Source organism: Coenobita brevimanus, chromosome 4, assembly GCF_032717465.1.
Source record: "Coenobita brevimanus isolate Jiangsu-jjx chromosome 4, ASM3271746v2, whole genome shotgun sequence".
Classification (NCBI taxonomy): domain Eukaryota; kingdom Metazoa; phylum Arthropoda; class Malacostraca; order Decapoda; family Coenobitidae; genus Coenobita; species Coenobita brevimanus.
In genome coordinates this window covers 2,649,563-2,657,278 of record NC_136957.1, presented here as the reverse complement: position 1 = coordinate 2,657,278, position 7,716 = coordinate 2,649,563, and the positions used below count along the sequence as shown (strand labels likewise).

Below are 7,716 nucleotides of genomic sequence, written 5' to 3'. Positions count from 1 at the left end.
ACCACTACCACTACTACTACTACTACTACTACTACTACTACTACTACTACTACTACTACTACCCCTTTCAGTCCTATGACGTATGCATTTCGATCTTGTTATCTTCTTCCATCTTCCTCACTTCAGGATAAATTTTTCGAACTGAAGAGGTTAGATGTCACCTTTAAACCGAAAAAATAAATCAATAAATAAATAAAATAGCGGTGGAAAGGAATATAGAATACGTCCTCGGAGTGCATGGGTAAGGTAATTATAGGTCTGTCTTTATTTGACGGAACTGGGTAACTCTCATAACTTAAATCCAATGCCGTGGTTGTATGAAATTAAATGAGCCTTATCTTCTACTACATCTACTACTACTACAGCTAATAATAATAATAATAATAATAATAATAATAATAATAATAATGTTAGGTAGTGCTGGGGAAACTGTGATTGTTTCGCCTCTAGTCAGCTGTCCTCCACTTTCCATTTGTAAATAAATATGTGTACCTGAAATTCCCTTCATTACATAATACAGTGCCAACGGCCATACCACGTTGAGTACACCGCTTCCCGTCCGATCAGCGAAGTTAAGCAACGTTGGGTCTGGTTAGTATTTGGATGGGTGACCGCCTGGGAACACCAGATGCTGTTGGCATAACGTTCTCCCTACGTGTCAAGTGGGGTTGGTGGAGGATTAGTGCCCCTCCCTGTAAAACAATTAACTCTAAGCCTTGGCCACCTCGTTTGGGATACATGGCGTCTGGCAATGAATGAATGAAACATAATACAGTTCATTATTTTATTTCCTCCCTGTTGTCTTCCTCTTCCTATTAATAATTCAAGTATTTATTTTCTCTGTTTTCTTCCTCCTTTTGTAATCAGTTCAAGTATTTCCTCTGCTTTCTTCTTTTTCCTCTTCTCAGTCTTCAATACTGGAAATTAATACACATTCCTTATTCACCCACAACGTAATTAGGTTTTAAAATAATCGCTAAATGAACTGCTTTAAGAGATTGTGTATAATACTGCTTATCTAATACCTTTGTCTGTACTGATTTTCCTCTCGTTATTTTCAGTTAATTTTGAGTGTTTTATATTTCTCTCTCTCTCTCTCTCTCTCTCTCTCTCTCTCTCTCTCTCTCTCTCTCTCTCTCTCCCCAATGATGTGTGACTTACAGCAATATGAATGTAAATATTGCAATCAACTCTATGCATAAAACATCAGTATTTTTGCACTGAGGGATGCCAAAAATAGGAATAGGAGAGAGAGAGAGAGAGAGAGAGAGAGAGAGAGATGGAGGGAGGGAGGGAGGGAGAAGGGGGAGCCACATTACCAGGGTGCTCACCTAACCTCTTCCAGATGACGTATGATTTTAGTTTACTCTCATTACCTACAAACGATATTATGGTACTATTCAATTTTGGTGTGATTTCTGGCAGTATATGGTGTTAATGAAGGCTATATCCACCATTTACAGTTTGAACAGTTACCCCTGAGCCGAGTATAACAGTTAAGTATGCTCTTTTTGCTCTAACTGGGCCTAAAATTGACATACCTTCTTCATAAACGCTGACGTTGTAGCAATAGATTGACGCTAAAGTACGATGCTAGTCACGAAGACGGGCTATGGAGAGGATGTAGGGCGGTAGTATTGTCTTTTCCTGCCCTTGAACTACATGAAATAAACTGCAAAAGGACGAAAATCTAGTCCAAGTTAAGGTGGAAAGATGTAACTGAATTATAGCAATATATTAACATTCATTTTATTAGAAGTTGCTGCATATTACAAATACCAACTCCGACGTATGGAAGTGAAGCTTGGACCTTGCTGGAGGGACACAAGTCAAAGTGAGAGCAGTGGAAATGAGCTGAGAAGAGCTTGTGGAGTTACATGGAGAGGCAGATTAACAAACGAGGATGTGAATGAGCGTTGTGGTGTGGATGTGGATGTGATAAGAAGCGTTAGGAGAAATACACTGAGGTGGTTTGGCCATGTGGAGAGGATGGAGAGCGAGATTCTAACGAGGAGAGTGTATGTGAGTGAGGTGGAGAAGGGGAGAGGGAGGGGGAGGTCGAGGATGAGATGGAGAGATGGAGTGGAGATTTATATGAAAGAGGGGAGTGTAAGCTGGGGGAAGGGTAGTGAAATGGCGTGGGACAGGGCGACATGGAGGCGGTTTGTCTGTGACCACCCTTTATGGGATTAAGGCGTCTGGCAATAGATAGATAGACAGATGGATAGATTATTTTTTTATAGAAGATAAACAAAGGAACATTCTCTCTCTCTCTCTCTCTCTCTCTCTCTCTCTCTCTCTCTCTCTCTCTCTCTCTCTCTCTCTCTCTCTCTCTCTCTCTCTCTCTCTCTCTCTCCGTGTCACACTAAAGAGGTCAAAAGCAATCTCAGTTAATTTTCTAAGTCATTTGACGTTCTCAATAATTTATACTAAACCCATAAAACACCTCCATATGTTATATTTACTGTAATACGGCCGATTCTAACTCTACGTATACCAGAAGTCAACTATAAGCCTTGTAAAATAATCAGAGGCTGGGAAGAGCACAGTTCCGGGTCTGACCTCATTAACCCTTTTAGTGCGATTGCCCAGTATTACCGTGGGATTTTGTTTAGTATCAGGAAGACCTCGTATTGAAGGGATTACTGACCTAAATACCCCCTCAACGTGACCAGACTGAGTGACCTGCCAAATGGGTCTTGTAATCCAGAACCAGGAAGCGTTTATGACCAAGGGATTTAACCACATAGCCAATAGTGAGGTAAGATGTTCCATATAAATTTTGAGAGGCCAAAGGAAGTGTTCGTGTGCGGTTAGAAGGCTTGCTAACGCTTTTTCCTTGCTGGTTTATTTCTGATTCTGCTCCGTTACTGTATTCGTGTGTTATTCATGCAATCTCTGTTGATATTAATAAGATATAAGAGGCAAACAAGAGGATATTAGTGGGTAGCTTCGAAAATAAATCGCTATGGAGGAGTTCCTAGGGAGCTACCCGACAAGAAAACGGACCTAAGAGTTTATTAAGGTGTACGCTTAAAAATGCAGCTCAGGGAAGGGGGACTGGTCATCTTGAATATCAGGTCTAGGAGTAAATAGCCTAGCCTTGTGTGCCTACGATTCTGAAATTATGGACAGTACGTGTCAAGTGGGGTTGGTGGAGGATTAGTGCCCCTCCCTGTAAAACAATTAACTCATAAGCCCTTGGCCACCCCGTTTGGGATACATGGCGTCTGGCAATGAATGAATGAATGAATGAAACAATATTGGATGTTGGCTGAATGGATGGATGGTACTGTACAATTATTACATTTGAGAGAAACGAAGAGGCGTCCTGTACTATTCGTGTTCATCTCTAAATGGACAGAATATATGTACATGTCGACAGGGGTGTACACTGGGCTTTCAGATGTACAGAATTTTGTAGCTTTATAGTACATGGGAAGGAGAGTGTACTGTAGGCTTATAAAGGGTCATGGAAGTGGAGTGAGGTACAGTATGTGTGAGAGGAGGAATTTAGGAAAGTCGAGGGTGGAATGTGTGTGTGTGTGTGTGTGTGTGTGTGTGTGTGTGTGTGTGTGTGTGTGTGTGTGTGTGTGTGTGTGTGTGTGTGTGTGTGTGTGTGTAAACGGTAGTGCTAAACAGGTAAAGTACAAACGGAGGGTTATGCAAGCGCCCTGACACTTATTAAAAACTAGAAGCCTCTTGAGAGAGCGCATACCTTCGCCAGCACCAATATAATTTAAGATTTACTTCTGTACTTCGCCTTTCCTACCAGACGAAGACTTTTACGGTCTCACATAGCAAATCAATAAATTCTACGGTCATGGTTTGCCCAGTTACAGAATCTCAGAGTAGGCTACATACCTCCTCCGATGCCAGTGAAATTAATGATTTATTTCTGCGTCCGGAACTGAATCCACCTCAGAATATCTAGTCAGTCCTTCCTTGATCCACTGTCCACCTATCCACCAGATTTAAATGAATTAGATAAGAAGTTTTTGAGATCAGGTACACAGATAGACAGACATGGGTAAATACGTCGCCTCCTCCGATCGTTGGTGGAAGTAATGAGAGAGAGAGAGAGAGAGAGAGAAATGAATAAATAAATGTATATGAATGGAAACAAGATCAAACAACAAACACTTACCGACCTTTAGATAATGAAAATAAATATAGTTATAGATAGGTAGATATAGTCATAGATAGAGAGATAAATAATCCACCCAATACTCACCCCATTCCTCGTCGTCGTGCTGATGGTGCGTGTTGGTAGTACTGGGGGCTACTGGGCGGGTTAACACCAATACCAACGCCCAGTTCCTAGCCCAGTTTGCAACCCACATGACGGAGCTGTGTTGGCGGTGGTGCTGGGGAGACTACAGTATTTCACGTCACTTCCTTCACTCAGTTTGTTTTGCTTACTTTCATTTCCCTTTCACTTCATTTCGTGTACTGTTTTTTTCCCTTCCGTTCACCGTCTTTTCATTGGCTTTCATTCTCTTCGCTCTGTTCTGTTATCATCCGCTTTCACTCCTCGTCTCGTCCATTTTCTGTTCGTTCGATTTCACTTTGTTTCCTTCCTTCGTTTTCCTTTCAGTCGCTCTCACTTTTCGCTTCCTTCCCCTTCTTTTCTTTCACTTCGTTTCGTTCGCCTTCGTCTCATTCACATTCTTCTATGGCCTTTAATTATTTTGTTCTGTAATTATCGCTGTTTTTATTATCATTCTTTTATTGTCGCCATTTTTTTCATTATTTTCATTTTAAGCCGTGTATTTTTAAAATTGCCCTGTTTGAATATATTGAAAACCTAAATATTCTATCTATCTATCTATTGCCAGACGCCTTAATCCCGTAAGGTGTGGCCACAAACAAATTGCCTCCATGTTGACCTGTCCCTCACCATTTCCCTGCCCTGCTCCCAGCTCACACACCTCTCTCTCATATACCTCTCCACTCCATCCCTCCATCTCATCCTTAGCCTCCCCCTCCCTCTCCCCGCCTCCACCTCACTCACACTTTCCTGGTCAGTCTATCACTCTCCATCCTCTCCACATGGCCAAACCACCTCAGTGTGTTTCTCCTAACGCTTCCTATCACATCCACATCCACACCACAACATTCCTTCACTTCCTCATTTGTCAGTCTGTCTTTCTATGTGACTCCACAGGCTCCTCTAAAATAACCCATTTCCAACGCTCTCACTCTTGACTTCCGTTGCTCTAACAAGGTCCAAGCTTCACTTCCATACGTTAGAGTTGGTATCACAATACTGTCATATAGTAACTTTTTCACTTCCATGCTCACTTCCTTGTTTCTTATCTGTGCTCTCAAGGAACCAGCAATCTTTCTTCCTTGTTGTACCCTTTCAAGCACTTCACCCTCCAAACTTCCATCCTTACTCATCACACTACCCAAGTACTTAAACGTACTCACATTTTCCATTTCCTCCTCATCCAGCCTCACTGTACATTCACTAACATCACTCCTCTCGAAGAACATAACTTTACTCTTCCCTACATTCACCTTTAGATTCCGTTTCTTACACACACTCCCAAACTCATCCACCAGGGAGTTTCCAAACACTGCCCTCTCTCATTAGGGTCACTCCAACATCCACTGCCCTACCTTGTATCTCTTTAGTAACCCTATCCATGTACAGATTGCACAACCATGAAGACATGACACATCCCTGTTTCAACCCAACCTTCAAATAGAAAAATTCACTCAGTTCACCATCCACATGCACTGCAGCCTTAGCACCCTCATACATAATCTTCACAGCATTCAACAACTTCCCATCTACTCCATATATTCTTAATACTTTCCACAATCCTTGTCTGTCCACCCTGTCATATGCCTTCTCACTTAAGTTTTTTTTTTTTTTACATGACTCTCTCTCTCTCTCTCTCTCTCTCTCTCTCTCTCTCTCTCTCTCTCTCTCTCTCTCTCTCTCTGTACAGTTTTACGTTACATTTATGTTTGGTGTTTTTCACAAAGTTTCCTTACGTTGTAATTGATTTTTCTTCTTCGCAGAGATGGAACCGAGGATGAGATGAGGGGATGGGGGGGAGAGGTGTTTGGGAGGGAGGGGGGCGATGAGTTGGGGAGAGGGCAGCTTGAAGGCGGACCTGCGTCTTGTCAGTTTGGTGTGTTTTTCTGCAATTCCGTTTAGCTGTAGTTTTTTCCTTTTCTTCTAAGATGAGAAAGAGAATGAGATGGAGACACGGAGTGGGGAGGAATATGAGCGAGGGATCAGTGGTTTGGAGAAAGGACAGCGTGAAGGTGATAGACAGGGCGACATGGAGGCGATTTGCTTGTGACCACCCCATTTTGGAATTTTGGCATTTGACGAAGTAGACAGAGACTATGAAGACTCTCTCTCTCTCCCTCTCTCTCTCTCTCTCTCTCTCTCTCTCTCTCTCTCTCTCTCTCTCTCTCTCTATCTATCTATCTATCTATCTATCTATCTATCTGTCTATCTATCTATCTGTCTATCTATCTATCGTCATCTGCCTGAATTATCCGTTTCTACCTATCTACCTGTCCTTCCGGCTATCTATTCATATTCACACCAGCAGCTATTTCTCTCTCTCTCTCTCTCTCTCTCTCTCTCTCTCTCTCTCTCTCTCTCTCTCTCTCTCCCTACCTACCTACACTGCTTTATCTCTTTCATTATCTTTATTATTATCTATATTTATTCATGCATGTTTTATTTTACACATAAGTTCATGTATTTTTAAATCTTTAGAATTACACATGTATACACCTGTCTATCTATCTATCCACCTATCTATTTATCTATCTATCCATCTATCTGTCTGTCTGTCTGTCTGTCTGTCTGTCTGTCTGTCTATCTGTCTATCTATCATTTACCTATCTATCTATCTATCTATATATCTATCTCAAGTTCATGTATTATTATAGCTTTAGAATTACAGATGAATACACCTGTCTATCTGTCTATCTATCTATCTACCTATCAATATGTGTGTATCTATCGCCGTCTACTATATATCTATCTATCTGTCAGTTTGTCTGTCTCTTTGTCCACTATCTGTCTATCCGTTTATCTGTGTCTGTCTGTATGTCTCTATCTCTTACCTATCTATCTATCTATCTGTCTATCTATCCATCAATTTATCTATCAGTGATCGTTCCTCTTTATGCATTCATCTAATTATATTCAATTTTTGGCTATCGATCATTTCATTTTTCAATATTCATGGCTAAATTTTGTCATGGGGTAATTAATAGGCATGTTTTAAAGGTATATTGCGTCATTAACATAATTAGGGGCAATTCACTGAGACACACACACACACACACACACACACACACACACAGGGGGGAGAAGATTGAATTAATTAAATGTGCGTGTGTGTGTGTGTGTGGGTGTGTGTGTGTGTGTGTGTGTGTGTGTGTGTGTGTGTGTGTGTGTAAGAATTGGAAAACACAAGAGCCAAGAAAGACTATATTTACGCGTTTACGTATGCACAGGGAAAGAAAATAATGAATAATGAACTAGAAACAGTGAATACGACAACAGGACAGTGAATAAGGCTCAGACTGCGATGAACTGATTTGTACTGTATTCTTCTTACAACCAGACGATTTTATGGAGCACGGGAGAGACGTGTGTTAGTGAAGGGGGGTTTTAGAGGGGTTTAGAATACATTATCTCGAACCCCTAGCTCTCCCCCGCCTAGCTGAGTAAAA

The 7,716-nt window shown here is 41.3% G+C and overlaps 1 non-coding gene across 1 annotated transcript; it reads left to right on the top strand.

The window, feature by feature from the left end:
* The first annotated feature begins 521 nt into the window (after positions 1–521).
* On the top strand, positions 522–640 carry LOC145396838 (5S ribosomal RNA). The gene has a single exon (XR_013896837.1). It is a non-coding gene; the product is annotated as a 5S ribosomal RNA (ribosomal RNA).
* The last annotated feature ends 7,076 nt before the right edge of the window (positions 641–7,716 follow it).